Below are 24,592 nucleotides of genomic sequence, written 5' to 3' on the forward strand. Positions count from 1 at the left end.
GGTTAAAAATTAATTCTATTTAAGATTTTTTTTGTGCGCTACAAATTAGTTTGGAACATTTTTTTAGGATTTTGGTAGAGGCCACTATAGGTAAGTGGCAACAATGAGAAACCATGTTTTATTCTTTCACCGCGTGGCACGTACGCATATGTATGTAGGTGAAACATTTGAGCAACACTGCGTAGTCGCTTTTCGAATTTCGAATTCGGTGGGGTAACATGATATGTTGGTTTGTGTTTTAGAGCACTTCCATACTTGGACCTACAGATGGCGCGCTTTTATGCACGACAGTAAATTTAGATATTGCAGAGATTGTTCGAATTTCCAAAATACTTTTTCTATTAATTATAGAGTAATATTTGTTAACAAAAATAGGCCTATGCGCTGCGGCTGATCCATATGAATCGATTCATATAACTTTTATATGATTTTGCGTATGCTAAATATGCGAAACATCCTGTCAATTGATTGTGTGGAAATTTTGTTAGCGTATTAATATTTAGATAACAGCATATTTTGTTTATAAATTGACTGGTTATATCAATTTTCAGATTCAATTAAAAAATGAAATGAGAAAAAAAAAATATTATTCAAATTGTCAAATCAAATCAACCACAGCCTGTCAATTGATTGTATGGAAATTTTGTTAGGGTATTAATATTTAGATAACAGCATATTTTGTTTATAAATTGACTGTTTATATTAATTTTCAGATTCAATTAAAAAATGAAATGAGAAAAAAAAATATTATTCAAATTGTCAAATCAAATCAACCACTTAACAGCTTTATATTCGAAGACGGGACGCTTCGATTTAGAGGTGGGGGAGTTAACGCCAAAACTCACACAGGGCACTTAGGCATAATATAAACAAAAGCATTAGCAAATGTACCAAACATGTCATCGGCACATTGGCAATTAGGCAGCGGGCATCAACTCACACCTATGGTCCACTTTCTATAGAATTAAGAACAGAATAAACTAAGCTAACATGAATTTCTAGAATGTAAGATTGGATATGGTAACTAGCCTTAAGAGAATTTTTGTATATAAGAAGATGAAATAAAGAAATTCAGTTAGTTATGTGCGGAAATACTGTCCGAATATTTCTCTTTATTATTTGAAGCCAAGGGCTTAATAAGTTTTTTTTATCGCGGCAGGGCCAAAACTTAAGTTGTGCATACGTATATACACAAACTAAAGGCATGTCAATGGACAAAAGTAAATGTATGTCAGCATATAAGCGTGTGTATTAGGGTGGGTCGATTGGTATGGACGAAAGTTAACCGATATCGCGCCATTGATTTTTAGGTAGGATTTGGGCTCAGGAAAAAAGTTCCCCAAATAGTACCCAAAGTACCCAAAAAAATTATTTTCGAGCATGCGAAATTTCATTTTTTTTAGTTTTTTTCGACTTTGATTTTCATATGTATACCCTGTCCGACCCAAAAACGTTGGCGATAACAGTTTAAAAAAAAAAAAATATTTTTGCCATGCCATTAGTTTTTGTATGTACATATACATGCTTTCAGCAGTGGCTGTGAATTTGCTATCGCTTGCTTTGCCGATCTCCGTGCATATAATTGTTGTTATTGTTGTACCCATAGAATTCGCCGTGCTTGCATTCTTTGTGTGATTGCCCTTTTTAAGTTCTTTAACTTCACTGGACTTATGTATGATCCCGCCAGTCCTTAGATCAGAGCCGGCCAAAAAAGTTGCACATTGTGCAATTTGAGTTCGTATTTTCACGCAGACACTAACGATGTGCGATCACGATCGTTTGCTTTCGCTTGTCACTCACTAAAATCAACAGTGAATGCAAAAGGAAAAGTCCATGCTACTTTTTGGGCACATAATAAAACCAACATGATGCAACGTTAAAGTGAATTTTAATACGTTTTAGTTAGTATTATTAAGTTCCTTTGAACATACATATTAATATTGACGATTTAAATATTAATAATTAATAATAATTAATTAATTATTAATAAATATTGACAATTTAATATAAGTAGCTTTTTATACGTTCTAATTAGTTTTATAAATTTTTATAAATTTTTTTTATTGAATAACTTTATGGTTTGAAAATATATATTTCTATCCTTACATTTACTTTATTGTGATTTTTTAAGTAAATTTTGCATTGAAGAAACACCATACCTTCTTTTATAAAAAAGTTTTATCTGGCTAGCTCGACCTTCGCGTTCTTAGTTATATGAATATAAGTAAATATTGTTAGGATTAGCTTGAAATCAAATAACCAGAGTCCTTTTTAATTTCGAACTTCACAGTCCACATTTTCTTTTAGCACACTGTGGGGAGTTATCACTCAATTTTTACACACACTTATGCAATTGTTTTAGTATTTGTGTGGCCGGCTCTGCCTTAAATCAATGCTACATAAGCGTGTACCTGATTTTCATATGTATAATATTTTGAGTGCGAAATGTAAATAATTCATTTGAGTGCAATTATTATAAATTCATTTAATAATTTGGGAAAAATTTAAACAACGTGACATCAGGACGGACAAAGCGACAGCTGTTTCGATTATACTATGTAAATTTCTTCAAAGCCTTTTCTCCCGGGAGTGGGATTCGAACCCGCACTCCTACGATAGCTGAAATGGTTACAAACGCATTCAGCTACGTCATGCCTTAGTTGTTGTAAAGTTTTTCCCAATTGCCTTCTTTTGCATATATTAATCTTCTACACATCACATACTTCGTACGTGATTATGTGTTGAAGTAATGCATGTTTGTAAGGCGGTTTCAGAGAAACTTGTTATTGTTGCTGTTTTTGTTCTATTTATAGAACTACAACGAATTAACCAAATGTTTTCTGTTTGTATGAGTTAATCGGGGATTGCCCGTATTGCTTTAAATGTATGAAAACTTTTATTTCAACCAATTTTTAATTTTATAATTTATTTAATAATTTGGGAAAAATTTAAACAATGTGAAATCAGGACGGACAAGGCTTGTAAATCCCTTCAAATTCAATTTATATGTAAATATGTGTGTATGCATGTTTTTATGATTAATAATTCAATTTATATGTAATTATTAAAATAATTCATTGTTTCGAAAATATATATATATATATATATGAGGAAAAATATGTATGTTGTGAGTATTCAAAAAGTCCTCAACCTTTGGGGTCATCACACTCCCGTTTCACCTACCGCAATTACTGTCAACATTGTGAATTGAATATTTAGTTGGTGATTTTCTCCTTCTTGAGCCTGTTTTACGACGTAAATATCGTTGTAGTGTTTGTAGTTACTTAAAGCTTGTATGGTTTATTTACCATGTTTGTGGTTCTCACCCATATAGCTTCGTTTCCATCTTTCTAGCCGTTATTTATTTACAAGCAGCATAGTAAGTCTGATCGTTCCGATCAGACAAATCTCTCGATCCAACCGGTGATAGCTCTTCAAATGAAACAAACTTATTTTCCGGGGATTCCTAAACTTTTGTACGCGGTAGCCGACATTGAGGACATAACATCGACCCGTACCATTATCATGTCGCAGTAAAAAAGGCCTGGCTCTGCGCGGCTAAAACCAAAGAACTGAGTGCACAAGTCAACCCGACGGAACGCAGGAGCAGTGGTACGCTGGTACGATTAAAAATGCAGCGTTGCAACCGAAAGAAAATACGCTGTCTACACGGCTACATTAAAAACGAGCGCAAGGTGCGTGAGCTGCTAGCCACCACCAACAACGCCCGAAAAATTTACCAATAAATTCGGCGAAAGACGGTAGGTTTTAAGTCCGGCGCAAACTCTTGTAAGAACGAAAACCGGAAGTTGGTAAGGCGTATGCATCAGATATGGTCGACGATTGGTTTCTAAGTATTCTTTGCCCAGCCAACAATAAATGCGACCCTGCAAACTGCGCGAACTATCGCAGAATCAGCCTTCTTAATATCGCAGTCAAGTGTATTGTGCAAGAGATTGAAATAGACTATCCAACTATTTACAAAAATAATGATATATTGTGCCGAATTCTGGAAATTAAATGCCTGATTATTATGCATCTCTGTTAACGCTTGAATCACAGAACTGTCGAATCAATAACTCCAATATTCGCATTGTAAAATGGTCCTTAATTATACTACTTTTAGGAGTAGTACATCACAATTACATTTATACTTCACTAATAGCGTGTTTGAATCAAAACGGATTACCGATTCCTCAGCTTGCGCTGCTTTTATAATCTCGGTTACCTCGTTCGAGCAGACGTGTAGACGTTTCACGGACATGCCTTCTAGAACAGTTGTATCTCATGCTTGGTTATTTAGTTATATACATGTATATCTGTAGTTTATGTTTTTCTTCTAGCTATATGCGTGTGTATGTGTGAGTAACTTCTGCTCTTAGCTGCCGGCTACATATATGTACATTTGTGAAATATTCTCTTTGTCTTGATGTTTATGATTACGTGAAAGATTCGAATTTCCCACGTAATCGCCAATGCAAAATTGAACGCCGTGGAAAGAAAAGTTAAAAAATACGAAAGATTTTAATAAATATATTCAAGTAAGGATTTTATTGAATTCAAGAAGAATGATGTAACAATTAAATTGTGTTTCGAATTAATACATATTCAAATAATGATTTTAATGATTTAAATAATAAGCATTTAACAATAAAATTGTGTTTCGGATATGTGAATAGCGATGTAACTCTTACCTTGACGCTGGATGGCTAGAATTGTTCCCGTTGACGGTCGTGAACCAAGAAGAGAAAAATCCATTGCAAAAAGGGGCTGAACCCTCAGTACAAGAGCCTTCGTTAAGTTTCCCCTTAACAAGGCACGGTGTTAAAAGCTCATAGCGGCAAACACAAATTCGTGTTTGTGTTAGTGCATATATATTAAAGCGAAACTATTGGTCTACAGGCAGAAACAGGTATGCGGATTGATTTACGAGGGTGGGCCGAAATATTTAGGTCTCGGACCTAAACATGCCGGCCCCTTGCCGCGAGCAATGATAAGGAAATAGACCATAGATTAAAGAATTAAAAAAAATCGAGATAAATGGACCCAAGGGATCATTCCAGCCCTCCTTCGCCCAGGTAAGGCGGCGAGGGGATGAGCAGTTGCGGACTGCGGACACTGCACCTCGCTGTACTTTGGATGTTGTGGATGTTCTCTACGGAGGAAAGAGAAGAAAAAGGTTAGAAGAAATGTACGTGGTTTAAATTCGATGGCACTTAGTTACATTTAGATGTGTGTGGATGTATGTGCATGTGGACCTATTGTTGGCAGACCCCCGATACGACCAAGCCGAAGACCGTCGGTTGGGCTAACCTCCCGCCTATGGTGGTAGTCGCCGTATCACTCACCATCAGTTCGGCATAGATGTCAGCGCCGAGTGTAAGCCGAATAGGTGTTGGGTGATAGAATCGGGGGTCCGCCAGACGCATAAACTGGAAGAGCACCGCGATTTGGTGATCTATGCTGCATGGCGGGCTCACCCTTTGTTGCCGTCCAATGACGACGGCCTGTGTATGAATGCGCTTTGCTGCGCCGTACTTCCCTCGCAGTATTATAGTGCACCGTTCGGGTCCCTGCTTCTCGAGACGTAGATCTCGGACCAGCTCACTGTTGACGACGGTGGTGGGCGCGCAAGGGTCGATAATTGCTCTTACTAGGTGGAGCTGCCCGTGCGATTCTATACGCACAATGGCCGTGGGGGATATTGGCACGAGCGGCCGCATGGTTGGCAGTGGAGCCGCGTTTGGTTGTAGTCGGCCCGTTCGGAAACGGCGGTTGTGGCTCTCTCTATAGCTCGGTTACAGATTTTATGGCGCACGTCCTTAACGTATGGCGCTGCCCTTCTTTGTTGTCGGGTCTTCGCGCCTCTCCTGTTAAATTCATCTCTTTGGCTAGTCACTCGACCTCGATTAGGGACGCCTCCAATAAGATCCAGACGGCGGCGAAATTCTTTTGCGCAGCCGTGCGCGGCGAGTGGAAAGGCGCAAATTCACAAGAACTGCCATCGTCAGAAACGATCTTTTTCCAACGAATTAGTCTAGCACTATCAATCGGCAATCGCGGACGCGCTCCTATTTTAACGTGCCATAAGCATATATATATATATACAATTATAATATATATTTTTTTTACAATTATAATATATATATTTTATACAATTATAATATATTGTTTTTTAAAGTTTAAAGTTAATTTACTCAACCAAGTTTTCTGTGCAAAGTGAATTTTGTAAAATCATGGACAACTAAAGGAGAAATTAAAAATTTAAAATTTATAACGTTTTAAGAAAAACCCAACAGCTTTTTATTTAGCGAAGTGAAGAGTGTAGCGAAGGGAAAGACCTAAGTTTGTTCATGGTCCTTCGCAGCCATCTTTGGCCCGCCCTAAAAACTTAATTTTAATTATTAAAATCGAATTTTTCGTTCGACAAAAACATTCAAACAAAAAAAAAATATACTTATATATATAAATTGAGTGCATACTAAAAACCACACAAAAAGCAAAAAAAAAAGTGACAGTGTGTGTTCAAAACATAAATTGCAAAAAAAAAAATATTGACAAAACATTATAGTCGAAAAGTCGTACAGTCTCTGAGGGGTTTCACAGTGCTTAAATATATATATACACATACACTCGTATTCAAAAACAAAAAAATTGCTAGAGCATTAAAAATTTAAAAACAATATTTTTGAAAATAGTTTTCGCACAAGAACTTACATATATTCACAAAAAATTGCCAAAAAAAAAAAAAAAATTTTTTTATTTTAAACAAAAGAAAGAAATCATCTTTACCCAGGAGCTGAGCAGCAGCATCATCAACAAGCAGACCAACAACAACAATATAAAGAGCAACAGAATACAGGCATTGGTGAGTAGGCAGCTTTTATTTTTCATAAAAATATAGAAAATAATAAAACTTTTTTCCACAAAAGTTATATTATTTTGTGTAAACTGCAAAAACATATATATATATCCACAGATATACTTGAATATTGCGGAAATTTTCTTACCGTTGGTTTTACTGCAACTTTTTTGCAACCAAAAATTGGTAGAAAATATTCCGCTATACCGATAGGCAAAATCCGCCAATTATATATATATATATGTATACATATTTCTAGTGGTATTTAACCAACAAAAAATTGCAGTTTACTTGCCTACTCAAATCCACTGTGCAAGAACAACATCGGCAAAATCTTCTTCTACAGCTGAGTTTACCCCGTTGTTCACACAGAGCGTTGAACTTGTCGATACAGTTCAACTTCTTCCAAGTGATTTTTTCTTGCTTGCCAGCATATACAAAAATCGTAATATTCATACGTACATACTTACATACATGTACAAATAATTTCAAGTTGCTTTTCCAGCAATCATACTTCTCCACTCAGAGAACATCATACGTGTTTACTCACACGTTCAAGTCGCTCTTCCAGCGACATTTTCCCAGCACATAGAGCTACATTAGCAACGAGAGTTGTGTACTGCTGATCAAATTTCTCAACCTCTCTCATATTTGCAATTTTTTCATCTTTCTTTGCTGCACTCTCCCAACAGTGCAATCAACCGCACTCAGCTTCACAAAGAAACGCAACATTAAAGCGACGAAGAAGCGAATCAAAACAAACTCTTCTGTTTGTAAACATAAACAGAGAAGCTCATCTGATTCACGTGCATACGTTCGCACAAACAAATATATATACATACGTTGTATATTGCGCGTGTACATTTGTACTTATTCTGGCGTACAAAACTAAGTTTGAGATATTTTCGTCCCTATAGGAACTTTCAAAAAATATCCATACAAACTTCAAGTACATATTATTATTTTCTAATATATACATACCTATATATACCAGTAATTTACAAATACACGTTTATTTCCACACGTATATTTACACGTATATATAAGTGAAAAGTGTTTGTGATCTTTTTTAAATTTTATACCTTTTGTTTTTACAAAACAATATACATCCTATTAAATTCCGAATTTCGCGGATTTAAATCATTTAAGGAACCTCCCGTTGTCCGTGCTTGACTCTATTGTTCAAAAAAAAAAAAAAAAACACAAACACCGCCACCAATTAAAATTCCCCTTTTTAAATTTCTGTGGCACGAAGAGTTTTCCATCTTCAAATTTTGCGAACGTTCTCTGAGCGGACACATACTTTATTCGGTTTTTTTGGTGAAAACCCAAAAGCTTGCATAAAATGCCTCGCAGTCCTCCAAAAACGTCCGAAACCGGGACAAAACCAAAAGGTGGCCCAAAGGAAGAAACGGCCAAGGAGAGGTCAACATCCCCCCGGAAATCCAAATCAGTTGACCCATCCGCGCAAAAGTTCATCGCGGAAAGTGACAATCTGATGAGATACTGTGCAAAATTCAACGAAGCACCGATTCAGGATCACACTGAATCGTATCTCATGATAAAGGACAAATCACTAGATGATTATTGGGCACAACTTCAATCGGTTTACGATCTGGTTTTTTCGAAACCAGACGAAAGTTTCCCTGAAGACTTCAAGAGTTCAGTGCAAGACAAACAATGCGCCTGCCTTGATACGTATGAAGTGACTAAAGCAAAAATTGCCGATCAACTTTCATTGATCAAAATGATGGCAACGCCGAGTCCACCACCCCGCGTGGAACAACCCCCGGCTGAGGCAAATATTTACCTCAAGGTCCCAGCCTGCGACACGGAGACCTTTTATGGTGGCTATGAAGAATGGCCCGCTTTTCGTGACATGTTCACAGCGGTGTACATTAACCACCCAAGGCTCTCCCGTGCTCAGAAATTGTACCATCTCCGGTACAAAACGCAAGGCAAAGCCGGCTCCATCGTCAAACAATATGCGTTGAGCGATGATAACTTTGACCTTGCCTGGGAAGCTTTACGGTCACGATACGAAAACAAGCGAATCCTGGTTGACAACCAGATAAAATCCTTACTGACTCTTGCCACTATTCCATCCGAAAATAGTGAGCAACTTCAGAAATTGCAAAATACAATAAACAACTGCCTATCCGTCCTTCACTCCCAAGGAGTTACGACAGACAGTTGGGATCCGATTCTGGTGTACATTTGTTCATCAAAGCTCCCAGAAACAACCCTGTCACTTTGGGAACAGTCTCTCTCTTCTCGAAGAGATCTACCCTCATGGTCACAAATGAACGACTTTCTCACCTCGAGATATGAAGTCGTTGAAAGGGTCAATAGGCTTCAACCAAGCAAACAAAAACCAGTCGCTCATCAAAATTCTACGCAAAACAGGTCCTTCAACAGGACGCAAACCCTTGTGGCAGAATCTAAAAAGGAAACTTGCCAATGTTGCAACTCCCCGCACCTTATTAGATTCTGTCCACGATTCAAACGAATGTCTGTGCAAAACCGGACACAATTCATAAAACAAGCTAAGCTGTGTACAAACTGCCTTAGCAGCACTCATATCATCAATGAGTGCACGAGCAAGTGGTCATGTTCGACATGTCATCAACGGCATCACACGCTGTTGCATGCGAGCCCACAAGCTCAAAGTTCCACCCCGCGAACGAATGCACCAAACGTGCAGCACACAACTGCTGAGTCAACATCTCCCGTTCGACAAACGCAGAATAGCTCCGATTCAGGCGAGCTACCGTGTTGTTCAAAACACGCACCGGTTCAATCATTGCATGCAGCCAATGATAACCAAATTCTCCTTCCTACTGCTATGGTCGCAGTCGAACACGAAGGGGAATTATTTCAACTGAGAGCCCTTATTGATCAAGGCTCGGAAAGAACTTTCATTTCCTCGAAAGTGCAAAAACGGTTGAAACTTCCATTCGAACATTCAAAGTTCGAAATCTCTGGCATGGGTGGACAAGTCGTACAAAAGTCCTCCAAGCTTTGTCCTTTGACACTGGTTGCATCCAAGGCCATGAAAAGGATAAAGGCTCATGCCATTGTGTTGCCGCAACTAACAACAAATCTACCAACATCCACCATTAGTCGCAAAATCTGGCAGCAGTTCAAACTCCTTGAGCTCGCTGATCCCAGTTGCCACATACCAGGTCAGACTGACATGGTCATTGGCAGCGACATACTTCCACAAATTCTGCTGGAAGGTATAAAAAAGGTGTGCGGTAGCATACTTGCGCAACAAACCATTTTTGGTTGGATTCTCAGTGGTCCAATAACTGAAAATGTTGTGTCATTCTCGACGCAAGTCCAAGCGTCAAACGAGACACTCAGTTCTCAACTGAGAAAATTTTGGGAAGAGGAGGAAATTCCACAACCTCCACAGATATCCCCCGAGGATCAAGCGTGTGAGCAGATATATGCAACAACCACGACACGTGCACCAAACGGTCGATACATTGTGCGACTTCCATTCAAGGAAGAGTTTCCTGAAAAACTCTCCCTCGGCAAATCCCGCCCGGCTGCTCTGCAGCAGTTTTTCAGCATGGAGCGATCGCTTCAGAAAAAGGGGGAGTTAGGTACAATGTACAACAATGTGTTGCAAGAATATCTCGAATTTGATCACATGGAATCTGCCGACCCATGCGAAATAACTTCGAATGGCAAGGTCTTCTCATTTTACTTGCCACATCATACGGTAGTCAAACCAGATAAGGTCACCACCAAAGTTCGTGTGGTTTTCAACGCCTCTAAAAAATCTGGGTCAGGAAAATCCCTGAATGACGTGCTATAAACTGGTCCAACTCTGCAACCAGATCTCATGCTACTAATTCTACAGTGGCGCATGCATAAGTATGTGTTCAATGGAGATATTGAAAAAATGTACCGTCAGATCCGTCCAGAGGACGACAAAGATTTTCAGCGAATCCTTTTTCGCAAATCGGCCAACTCCAATGTTAGCGATTTCAATCTAAAAACGGTTACATTCGGCGTCAATTGTGCACCATATCTCACTATTCGTACGTTGCATCAACTATCCGATGACACGAAAGCGACATTCCCGTTGGCTGCAACAATTCTCAAGACGCAAACCTATGTCGACGACATCCTATCCGGAAGTCATACCATCGATAACGCCACTGAATCACTCGTTCAAGTGATAAACGCCCTAAAATCAGCTGGTTTCATACTAAAGAAACTAACGGCTAATCACCCGGCCATATTAGAACAGTTTCCGAAGGAGGATCTTCTAGACTCCAACTTCTTAAAATTTGAGAGCACTTCCAAAACCAAAACTCTTGGCATTCGATGGAACGCGCTCACGGACAAATTTTCATACACCATTCTGCCGGAACACACCCAAAATGCGGTCACAAAGCGACAAATTTTATCTTCTGTTGCAAAACTTTTTGACCCGGCAGGATGGCTGTCGCCAGTTATGATCCAGGCCAAGATTCTTCTCCAAGAAATCTGGTGGATGGAAGCGATTGGGATGAAAGCGCCAAACCCGCGACATTATCAAAATGGCAACATTTCGCAGAAAATCTGCCAGATATTTTCCACATCGAAATCCCTCGATGGGTTAATGTCGTTCCAGGGCAAGACACTCAAATCCACGGGTTCTGTGATGCCTCGGAAAAAGCATATTGCGCAGCGATTTACATCCGCACACATGTGGGCAACCAAATAAAATCTTCTCTTTTGGTTGCGAAAGGCAAAGTTGCCCCCATAAAAACTGTAAGCTTACCCCGCTTAGAGCTATGTGGTGCAGTCCTACTCGCAAAACTGGCTTCAACTGTTCGAAAACAGCTCGACTTACAAGCATGCAACATATTCTTATGGTCAGATTCTGAGATTGTACTAGCCTGGCTAGAGAAATCTCCATCGACCTGGAAGACTTATGTGGCCAACCGTACCTCTCAAATTCGAGAATATCTTCCCAGCGGCACCTGGCGCCATGTATCTAGCCAAGACAACCCTGCTGATCTTGGCACACGTGGTTGCAATCCGCATGATTTGATAGGCTCTTCACTTTGGTGGCACGGACCACAATGGCTTTCTTGCCACGTTTCGGCATGGCCAAAGCCGAAAGCAGGTAGTGCTTCTCCACCCGAGAAACGCAAGGTCGAAGCATATCACGCACTCGAGGAAGAGGACGATATTCTCCAACGCTTCTCCTCATACTCTCGAGCTCTCCGTGTGATTGCATACGTGTTCCGCTTTGCGAACAATGCCTGCAGCAAATCCAAATCGGTGGCAACACATAATCCCCATCTGACGTACAAAGAGTTGCAACATGTGAAAACGCGGCTTGTGGCAATGGCACAATCTCGCCATTTCGGGGCGGAAAAGAGCGCCTTACAAAACAATATGCCAATAAGCAAAAAGAGTTCCCTTCTGGCTCTTGACCCATTTCTGGATGGATACGGGCTCCTACGTATCGGTGGAAGATTGGAACATTCTACAATGCAATACAACGAGAAGCATCCAGTAATCCTTCCTCCGGATTCGAGGCTCTGCCAGTTGTATCTGGAGTTCTTACACCGCCTGCTTCTTCATGCAGAAATGCGGTTAATGCTCCAAATGGTGAGGCAAGAGTACTACGTACCAAAACTAAAGCCTCTTATAAAGAAATGCATTTTTCAGTGCAAATCTTGCACGCTTTTCAAACAGAAAACGCGCACGCAAATAATGGCAGCTCTACCACCTGAGCGCTGCAATTTCTCACTCCCCTTTTCCACAACAGGAGTAGACTTTGCAGGTCCATTCCAAATAAAAGCATCGGTTCTGAGGTCGACCACTATCATAAAAGGGTACGTGGCTGTATTCGTCTGTTTTTCCACAAAGGCAGTACACCTCGAGCTATGCTCGGACCTTACTACTGAAGCCTTTCGAGCAGCATTCGCCCGATTCGTTGGCAGACGAGGTTATCCCTCAAAAATGATGAGCGACAATGGTAAAACGTTCATTGGCGCTCAGCGCGCACTCGAACGCGACTTCGTTAAATTTCTTAACGAATGCTCTGCGGACATTGTACAGAAATATGCCCCTCAGGGAATAAACTGGCAGTATATTCCACCCAGCGCCCCTCATATGGGCGGCTTGTGGGAATCCGCAGTAAAAAGTTTTAAAACCCACCTCAAAAAAACCGCTGCATCCCACAAGTTTACTTTCGAAGAATTCACGACGCTGTTGGTGCGTATTGAAGCAGTTCTCAATTCGAGGCCTCTCACCTCACTATCCCAGGACCCAGCTGACTTCACAGCGCTCACTCCGGGTCACTTCCTTCGAGGTGCACCGCTATTAGCCATTCCTGAGCCAAACGCGGAAGACCTCTCCTGGATAAATCGATAGGAAAAGCTCAAATCGCTTCATCACCAATTCAGTCGACGCTGGAAAGAGGATTATTTGAAGGACCTTCAGAAACGCTATAAATGGCAAACGCCACAGCGAAATCCTCAACCAGGCGACCTCGTCGTAATTAAAGAAGATTCACTCCCACCCACCGAGTGGCGTCTGGGACGAATCGAGAACGTTCGCCACGGACCTGACAACCATGTTCGGGTTGTAGAGGTTCGCACCCAAAATGGGCTTGTCATGCGCCCCTTAGTTAAACTGTGCTTTCTTCCAATGGAGCACTCTTCGAGTCCAGCGCTCTAACTGATATACGTTTCCCCTGTATAATTAAATTTCCGTTTATCATCCGCTGTATCCAACTACTTCTCGTTTCTCTGTCTGCTCTTATACTTCCAGGACGACATCCATCTGGCTCTCACGGCAGAGACCGACAACTGCCTTCAATGTCGGCTCTGCCTCCACTACCACGCGCAGCGGACCGATCGAAGAAACCAGCGGCAACTCCCAAACCGGAACATAAGGCCAAGCGCACGATCACGCGCACCCCACGAGGCCTGCCAACGACATAATATAGCCAGTCGCTCCTCAAATATCACCATCCGCGCCTTGCAGGAACTGCAGAAGGTCCTTACAAGCACCTCCCTGCAGGGCGGGCAGGATGTTTAAGCCGCCTCCAATAAGATCCAGACGGCGGCGAAATTCTTTTGCGCAGCCGTGCGCGGCGAGTGGAAAGGCGCAAATTCACAAGAACTGCCATCGTCAGAAACGATCTTTTTCCAACGAATTAGTCTAGCACTATCAATCGGCAATCGCGGACGCGCTCCTATTTTAACGTGCCATAAGCATATATATATATATACAATTATAATATATATTTTTTATATGATCAGTCAAAGTTGTTTTTTAAAGTTTAAAGTTAATTTACTCAACCAAGTTTTCTGTGCAAAGTGAATTTTGTAAAATCATGGACAACTAAAGGAGAAATTAAAAATTTAAAATTTATAACGTTTTAAGAAAAACCCAACAGCTTTTTATTTAGCGAAGTGAAGAGTGTAGCGAAGGGAAAGACCTAAGTTTGTTCAGTCTTGCTTGCCCTGACGCCAGTCGTTTACCTGTGGGCTCTCCATCTTCCTGTCTCTTTGCTTCTCATGGTGCAATAACAGCCGAAACATGCTCTGCGCTGGCTGCGATTAATCGAAGCTGATTCTGCTTTCGGTCGTTCCTCCCGTAATTCTTCCTCTTCCTCACCTACTGCGCCCATGATTTTGTTTGCTCGGTTAAATGAATCGACAGCGTGTCGTCCAAATTATCCTCCTCACCCTGGTGGTCGCCCTCCCTTAACTCATCTAAGTGGAGCGTCGTGTGGTGTTTCTCTTGGCACCTTTTGCACCTGTACTTGCTGGTGCAATTTCCTACGCGATGGAAGGGAGACAAACAGTTCGGACAGTGCTTATGGAGCAGGACCGCTCGTAATTTCTCCTCGGGAGTCATAGCACGGAACTCTGGACAAACCCTAATGGAGTGCTGCCTCTTACACAATTGGCAGTTAACGTGGTACGTAAGTTTATGTGCTTTCGAAACGTGGCTCATGATCTGTAAAGAGGGTGAACTTGAGATCATGACCGTTACTCTACCATACACCACTTATTGTTGTTTTGCATGGGATGCGGATAACCCCAAAAAAAATGGACTAATGACTCATGTACATAGTAGGAATAAATAGTTCTCGAAATTTTAGCAGGTCATGGCTTGCTAGAAAAGGTATTGTAAATAAAATCAGAGGGCGCAAAACGCATTGATTTCCCTTTTTTTGAATTTCTAGGCTTTGAGACGTGTGAATACCTGGTGCTTGTGTGATGGCCTTTAGCAGTAACTCATAACGCGTGAAACGCGCCACATGTGAGCTAGCCGTTAGTGCCCATGGAACACACCTATTGAAGTGATTATCATTCTATGTGCTGGCAATGCCGTCGGTTAACATTTGACAATAATGCATTTCCTGAATGAAAATTCTTTCATTCATTTCCCGCACATGGCGTACGACGTATTTTGGAAAATTTGAAACATTTATTTGCGATCAAAGAGACAAAACCAGGTGGTATTTGTTTTGTTAATAAACTGAAGATGTTGATTTTTAGTGACTTTTGCTTCTTAACAAAGATTGGCAAAGAAGCTTGTCCTGTCTCAAAATATGCGCCACCAATTGTACGAGAGTTGCGCAATCTGCCTAGACAAAGCTTCGAATTGGACGAGGCAGAGGAAGTTGATGGAGATCTGCTCAATCATCTAAGACAGACCACGCAAATTGATAACATACATACCCCCACTGGGGAATCTGCGAATAAATATTTAAAGGATGAGCGGAGGCAAATGGAAAGGGACATTAGTACAAATGATGTAGAGTCGTCATTGGAAACTGGTGGGGCAAAAACAGATTATGTACCCACATTCAATCTTGCAGTTTACGTCAACAAATCGACAATGCTGCAACAATTTGAGATACTTGGTGTTAATTTTCATAGCATTGAGAGGCGTAAAGGCTTGGCCCAATTTGTATTAGGCGTAGAATTTGAACAGGATGTGAAACCATATCTTTACTTTTGAAAGATCAAGGTGGATCACCAGATGTATTCAGCGAATTCATTACAAAGATCCTTTAATTTTCAAGATTGACATGGATGAATTGCAAACCCATGTAAACTTTTGAATCTTAAAACTTTACCGCTGAACAGCGTCAGTGCACATTTTCAAATGAATTTAAATTTAGTGGCGATGACATACGTTTTCCAACAACAAGACAGCCACATCTTATGACATACAATTTGGAACATATACGCGAATCACATTTTTCGTACAAAAAACAAATGGGAACCTAGTGTCAATACGAAAAACACGCAAGCTAACGCTCAATTCAGTGCTTGTTGCTTTGCCGTCAGTACCTACTAGTGGCCCTGTACCAAACAACGACTTCCAAAATGGTATCATCAAGCGGCAAGCATAACACACGTTGTTCAATTAACACTTCCGGCTAATGTTGGCCATATGGTCCGACAGCCTTCGGACCAAGTTGTGGGGGAAATAGTATCAATAATCCGCGTTAAGATACAAATGAGAGTCCGCAACGCAGCATAAGACTTATTGGTTTTAACGCTGGTGCTGCTCTGGCATTACAAGCAACCATGTCAGCGAATGTAGCCGGTGTAGTGTGTATGGGATTTGCTTATAACACATTTAATGGAGTACGTGGTGCACCCAATGATCGCATATTGGATATTAAAAATACCAATTTTGTTTGTCATTGGGCAACATTCGGCCAAATGAAGCACGGAGGGGAATGAATCATTGCGTGAAAAAATGCAATCTGAAACGTCGCTGGTAGTAGTGGGCAGTGCTGATGACGTTTTATGTGTACCTAAAGTCCGAATAAGATTTGAAAGTGTAACGCAGTCAGTGGTAGACACAATGGTTGTGGGTGAAGTTTATGAATTTATCAAAAGGATCCTTGCTAATCCACCTGGGCCACGTATTCCTACAACTATTGCTAGCATGGTACCCATTAAATAAGGCAATTAGTACGGTTTGCGCTAGCAACAACATTGATAGTAGTATTAAGAGCATTCTGTTCAACGCAAAACGCAATGATGACGCTGTGAATTATGACCACGGACAAACACCGATAAAAAGTCAATGCATTCAACCAATAGGACGTCCTCGTACAGGGACACTACCTATAACCACAACTGCATCAACTAAAGCGGACAATGCGCCACAGGCCGGAACTACTAAGAATGTTCAGCAAAAACAACAAAAAAACAAATTTTCACCCAACACTTCTATCACTAACGATGATTTCAATATAGCCATTCAATCAATATTAGGTGACTCAAGTGACCAAGATAGTTTGATGCTCAACTCGAGTGCAGAATCCTCACCGAGCCAACAAAAGATTGTTGCAAATTAGGAAACTGTTGCACCATCAACATCGACACCAATAAAACTTTATTGAATCTAATGCAAAAAGGGGGGTTTGCTGGCCGGTGCCAAAATAAAATATGATACCGTGAAATCGATTTGTGCAGTTAAAGCCACCCATCTACCTATGCATTTGCCACATGATATGTTTTTACAATTTACGGAAATGCTTACTTCGCGGGAATTCTGTTTACGTCAGCGTCATGGTGTTCTGGTTACACAAAGATTACAATATGTAGGTGGTATTCTGTTTTCTTTAACCTTCTTAACCGTAGAATAAACTTTAATTATACTTTTATAATGGCAGGATGTTTTGATGAAGGTGCCCGACGATAAGGATCGTTATACATTGGCTTTGGATCATCGTAATACTGCTAGACATCTCATCGACAAGTAAGCTCATACAATACATGTGTTAGTAATAATCGAATTCACGTGAGTTATCTTGTATTTATTTTAAACATAATGTCGGCAAAGACTACGTTTGTTAAATACACGGGGATTCTTTATATCATTGTTGTCGTGGTAACTGTTATTATACGCTGTATTTGCTTTGGGTGCTACTTGTTTTTGTTCTTTCCTAAAACGATTTCCTAAGCCTGATAATAAATGTGCAAGTAAATGTTGAGCCATTGGTTGTTTAAAACTGACTGTATTTAAAAAAAAAAAATTAGACTTTGATTTACTGTACGAGGTTTTTCAGCCGTTTCGCAGGTATACAACGCAGGCTGCAGGGCATATTTATGTAAATATAATTATGTGGCGGTGTACAACTCTCAGAGTCCCAAATGGTTGCACAGCGGTAGGGGCTGTTAAGACTTATATTTATAATTTGACACATTCAGGCTTAGTAAACTGTTTGCAAGAAAGCTCTTCTTATCTTCATTAAAGAAGAAAAGATTTGAATTTAATATAGATGAAGAATACGGGTTTGTAATTCATTGGTACGAACACCAAGTTTCTGCACAGAATAATATTATATGAAATGGAAGGAGTTTTCTACGTGGAATGTGGGTCCCTGAAGGGTTAAGCGAGAGGACTGTCTGTTTCGTAGCTTGGCGCCGGTAATACCACCAACTTAGCGATGGGGCGTGTTGTTTGTTCTTTAGTGGTATCCAGGTCGACTACACGCACGCGGTCATCGCGGCCAGGGTGCAATTTGACGACCCTTCCCATTCTCCACTCGTTCGGTTGTAGGTTGTCTTCCCGAATGACTACTAAGTCCCCTAGGTTGAGGTTGGGTTGCGATCGTTGCCACTTAACCCGCCTTTGCATATCAGTGAGATATTCGGCCTTCCACCTTTTGCAGAAGGTTTGGTGTAGGGCTTTGAGTTTCTGCCATCGATTTACGATGGAGGCCGGGGTCTCTGTCGTGTTTAGTTCGGGAGGAGCTAACAGATGCCCCCCACGAGGAAATGACCGGGGGTAAGCGGTTCCAGGTCAGAAGAGTCGTTAGACACTGGACTGAGGGGCCTTGAATTGAGGCACGCCTCTACTCGGCACAATAAGGTGCCAAACTCCTCAAAGGTGTATTTGTGATCCAGAGCGATCTATTTGAAATGGGTTTTAAAACTTTTAACCCCAGCTTCCCACATGCCCCCCATATGAGGAGCGCCAGGGGGTATGAAATGCCATGCCAGGTTTTGGTGGCTATATCTTTAGATGGTACGATCTTTTGTTTCTTGCAGAAATGCTTTGAATTCTTATCTTAACGATCGCGAAGCCCCTACGAAGTTAGAACCGTTATCAGAATAAATGTTTTTCGGACAGCCTCGTCTGGCGGCAAACCTGGAGAAATCGGCTAGGAAGGATCCGGTGGAAAGATCGCTCGTCGGTTCAAGGTGGATGGCCTTGGTGGAGAAGCAGACGAATCGGCAGGCATAACCCTTTGAAGTCCGACATCCTGTACCGCTGTATGACTTGATTTCGAACGGTCCGCAGAAGTCCACCTCGGTATTGGTAAACGCCCTCGAAAACGTGGCACGTTCCTTAGGAAGTATTCCCATGAGTTGCGTTTGCGAACGCTTTGTGTAGATTGTGCAGATCTTGCAATTGTGGATGACAGACCTAATCATATTTTTGACGCGGGGAATCCAGTACTGAGTGCGGATGAGGCGTAACATCAGCTGATTTTCCCCGTGCAGTGAGATAGAATGGATAAATTGAACCAATAGACGAGAGAACCTGCAGGAGTAAGGGAGAATAATAGGATGGCGTTCGTTGTAGGGGAGGTCACTGGAGGCGCCGAGCCGCCCCCTGTTCGGATGATGCCATTTTCATCTATGAAGGGGTTGAGGGGTAGAATTTCGCTTTTGCCACTTATCGGTTTCCCTTTATGTAAACAATGATACTCTTCGCGGTAATATTGATTCTGAGAGATAATTATTAAACGGTGAGTTGTTTCCTTTATTTCGAGTGGAGAAAGTGCTTTTGACTTCGGTTTTCCGGAAGATTTAGTCTTCGGGTGGGTTGCTTTAAAAAATCGGAAAATATAGGAAATTACTCGTAAAGCTCGAGACAGATAGGAGAACCTATCAAGAATGTTAGAATTAGTTTGTTGGGTCGTTGCGTGAATTCGTACCCTTTTTTCCTCGATGTTCGTGTTATAATCGCCTTGTGCTGGCCAGTTTTCGTGGTCTTCTTGCAGCCAGGAAGGGCCCTGCCACCACAGGGAGTTGTTTATTAAATCCGACGCTGGCAGTCCTCTGCTTGCTAAGTCTGCCGGGTTTGACGCCGAGTCGACGTGTCGCCAAACCTTGATTCCTACCTTTTCTATGATTTTGGTTATTCTATGGGCGACCACGAGCATGGCGGCTTCCGGATCCATGCGAGAACTATCGTTGAGTCTGTCCAGAGGAACACTTCTCGATTTGCCAGGTTTAGGTTTTCAAGAACCGATTCTGTTATTTTGGCAAGCAGGACGGCACCGCAGAGCTCTAGTCAGCACAGAAGCTATAGGCCTGCGATTTCGAACTCATACCTTCGTCGACGTCACTTTCCTAGAAGGTCTAGGTGTAACACCGGAAACTTTCAAATTTTGTCGCCCTATATTGCCGAGGTCGTGTGATGGTAACGTGCTCGCCTACCACACCGAAGATCCTGGGTTAACGCCCGGGCAACGCAGACGCCGTTCGGAGTCGGCATAAAACAAATAGGTCCCGTCCCGCCAATTTGTAAGAAAAATGGAAAGGAGCACGAAGCAAATTGGCCAAAAATCTCTTCGGACGTACATAAGTCATATGGGAAAACTCTTAGTCTTCGCAATTATTTTTTTTTCTTCGCACCTTATAATTTTTTTTACAAACTTAAAATTTGAGAATTTTTTTTATGGCCATCACTGTCGCTAAAACTCAACTCAAAATAAACACACCTATACGATCTGTCGATGGCTGAACATAGCACCATATGATTTTCAATGAATAACCCAAGAGGATATCGATAACTTGCATACGCATGTTCTTAGGTTAATCGCACTTCCGCGAAAAATAACTCGTTCTTTCAACCACGATCAACCAAGGAGTCAAGTTCATTTGGAAATTAAATACCTAGTGTACAGTGTTTATAGGAAAAAAAAACAATATATATTAGTTTCACTGGGTACATTCCAAAAATTGTGAAGTAAAATGGGATATCCGCCATCATTACCATTCCGGTACAACATACCGCACCGTGGGAAGAATAATCAACCGAAAATAAATTTCTGGGTAAGAGATCAGTTGATTTTCCTTTATTATACTCAGTTGAGCAGAGCTCACAGAGTATATTAACTTTGATTGGATAACGGTTGGTTGTACAGGTATAAATGTATCGAGATATATGTAGACTTCCATATATCAAAATCATCAGTATCGAAAAAAAATTCGATCGAGCCATGTCCGTCCGTCCGTCCGTCTGTCCGTTAACACGATAACTTGAGTAAATTTTGAGGTATCTTGATGAAATTTGGTATGTAGGTTCTTGGGCACTCATCTCAGATCGCTATTTAAAATGAACGATATCCGACAATAACCACGCCCACTTTTTCGATATCGAAAATTTCAAAAAATCGAAAAAGTGCGATAATTCATTACCAAATATGGATTAAGCGATGAAACTTGGTAGGTGAGTTGAACCTATAACGCAGAATAGAAAACTAGTAAAATTTTGGACAATGGGCGTGGCACCGCCCACTTTTAAAAGAAGGTAATTTAGAAGTTTTGCAAGCTGTTATTTGGCAGTCGTTGAAGATATCAAGATGAAATTTGGCAGGAACGTTACTCCTATTACTATATGTCTGCTTAATAAAAATTAGCAAAATCGGAGAACGACCACGCCCACTTTTTAAAAAAAACTTTTTTTAAAATTCAAATTTTAAAAGAAAAGTTAATATCTTTACAGTATATAAGTAAATTATGTCAACATTCAACTCCAGTAATGATATGGTGCAAAAAAATACAAAAATAAAAGAAAATTTCAAAATGGGCGTGGCTCCGCCCTTTTTCATTTAATTTGTCTAGGATACTTTTAATGCCATAAGTCGAACAAAAATTTACCAATCCTTGTGAAATTTGGTAGAGGCTTAGATTCTAGGACGATAACTGTTTTCTGTGAAAAAGGGCGAAATCGGTTGAAGCCACGCCCAGTTTTTATACACAGTCGACCGTCTGTCCTTCCGCCCGGCCGTTAACACGATAACTTGAGCAAAAATCGATATATCTTTACTAAACTCAGTTCACGTACTTATCTGAACTCACTTTGTATTGGTGTAAAAAATGGCCAAAATCCGACTATGACCACGCCCACTTTTTCGATATCGAAAATTACGAAAAATGAAAAAAATGCCATAATTATATACCAAATACGAAAAAAGGGATGAAACATGGTAATTGTATTGGTCTATTGACGCAAAATATAACTTTAGAAAAAACTTGATAAAATGGGTGGGACACCTACCATATTAAGTAGAAGAAAATGAAAAAGTTTTGCAGGGCGAAATCAAAAGCCCTTGGAATCTTGGAAGGAATACTGTTCGTGGTATTACATATATAAATAAATTAGCGGTACCCGACAGATGATGTTCTGGATCACCCTGGTCCACGTTTTGGTCGATATCTCGAAAACGCCTTCACATATACAACTAAGGGACACTCCCTTTTAAAACCCTCATTAATACCTTTAATTTGATACCCATAGCGTACGAACACATTCTAGAGTCACCCCTGGTCCACGTTTATGGCGATATCTCGAAAAGGCATCCATCAATAGAACTAAGGCCCACTCCCTTTTAAAATACTCATTAACACCTTTCATTTGATACCCATATCGTACAAACAAATTCTAGAGTCGCCCCTGGTCCACCTTTATGGCGCTATTTCGAAAAGGCGTCCACCTATAGAACTAAGGCCCACTACTTTTTAAAATACTCATTAACGCCTTTCATTTGATACCCATATTGTACAAACGCATTCTAGAGTCACCCCTGGTCCACTTTTATAACGATATTCCGAAAAGGGGTCCACCTATAGAACTAAGGCCCACTCCCTTTTAAAACACTTATTAACACCTTTCGGTTGATACCCATATTGTACAACCGCATTCTAGAGTCAACCCTGGTTCACTTTTATAACGATATTCCGAAAAGGCGTCCACCTATAGAACTAAGACCCAATCCCTTTCAAAATACTCATTAACACCTTTCATTTGATACCCATATCGTACAAACAAATTCTAGAGTCACCCCTGGTCCACCTTTGTGGATTTATTTCGAAAAGGCGTCCACCTGTAGAACTAAGGCCCACGCCCTTTTAAAATACTCATTAACACCTTTCATTTGATATCCATATCGTACAAACAAATTCTAGAGTCACCCCTGGTCCACCTTTATGGCGATATTTCGAAAAGGCGTCCACATATAGAACTAAGGCCCACTCCTTTTTAAAATACTCATTAACACCTTTCATTTGATACCCATATAGTACAAACAAATTCTAGAGTCACCCCTGGTCTGCCTTTATGGCGATATCTCGAAAAGGCGTCCACATATAGAACTAAGGCCCACGCCCTCTTAAAATACTCATTAAAACCTTTCATTTGACACTCATATCGTACAAACAAATTCTAGAGTCACCCCTGGTCCACGTTTATGGCGATATCTCGAAAAGGCGTCCACATATAGAACTAAGGCCCATTTTATATCCATATCGTACAAAAAAATTCTAGAGTCACCCCTGGTCCACGTTTATGGCGATATCTCGAAAAGGCGTCCACATATAGAACTAAGGCCCACTCCTTTTTAAAATACTCATTAAAACCTTTATTTTATATCCATATCGTACAAAAAAATTGTAGAGTCACCCCTGGCCCACATTTATGGCGATATTTCGAAAAGGCGTCCACCTATAGAACTAAGGCCCACGCCCTTTTAAAATACTCATTAACACCTTTCATTTGATCCCCATAACGTACAAACAAATTCTAGAGTCACCCCTGGTCCACCTTTATGGCGATATTTCGAAAAGGCGTCCACCTGTAGAACTAAGGCCCACGCCCTTTTAAAATACTCATTAACACCTTTCATTTGATACCCATATCGTACAAACAAATTCTAGAGTCACCCCTGGTCCACCTTTATGGCGATATTTCGAAAAGGCGTCCACATACAGAACTAAGGCCCACTCCTTTTTAAAATACTCATTAACACCTTTCATTTGATACCCATATAGTACAAACAAATTCTAGAGTCACCCCTGGTCTGCCTTTATGGCGATATCTCGAAAAGGCGTCCACATATAGAACTAAGGCCCACGCCCTCTTAAACTACTCATTAACACCTTTCATTTGATACTCATATCGTACAAACAAATTCTAGAGTCACCCCTGGTCCATCTTTATGGCGATATCTCGAAACGGCGTCCATCTATAGAACTTAGGCCCACGCCCTTTTAAAATACTCATTAATACCTTTCATTTGATACCCATATCGTACAAAATAAATTCTAGAGTCACCCCTGGTCCACCTTTATGGCGATATCTCGAAAAGGCGTCCACCTATAGAACTTAGGCCCACTCCCTTTTAAAATTATCATTAACACATTTCATTTGGTACCCATATCGTACAAACAAATTCTAGAGTCAGGCCTGGTCCACCTTTATGGCGATATCCCTAAATGGCGTCCATCTATAGAACTATGGCCCACTTCCTCTTAAAATACTCTTTAATACCTTCCATTTGATACACATGTCATACAAACACATTCCAGGGTTACCCTAGGTTCTTTTTACAACATGGTGATTTTCCCTTACTTTGTCTCCACAGCTCTCAACTGAGTATGTAATGTTCAGTTACACCCGAACTTAGCCTTCCTTACTTGTTTTTATACTCAGTTGAGC

Source organism: Eurosta solidaginis, chromosome 2, assembly GCF_040869045.1.
Source record: "Eurosta solidaginis isolate ZX-2024a chromosome 2, ASM4086904v1, whole genome shotgun sequence".
Taxonomy (NCBI): Eukaryota; Metazoa; Arthropoda; class Insecta; order Diptera; family Tephritidae; genus Eurosta; species Eurosta solidaginis.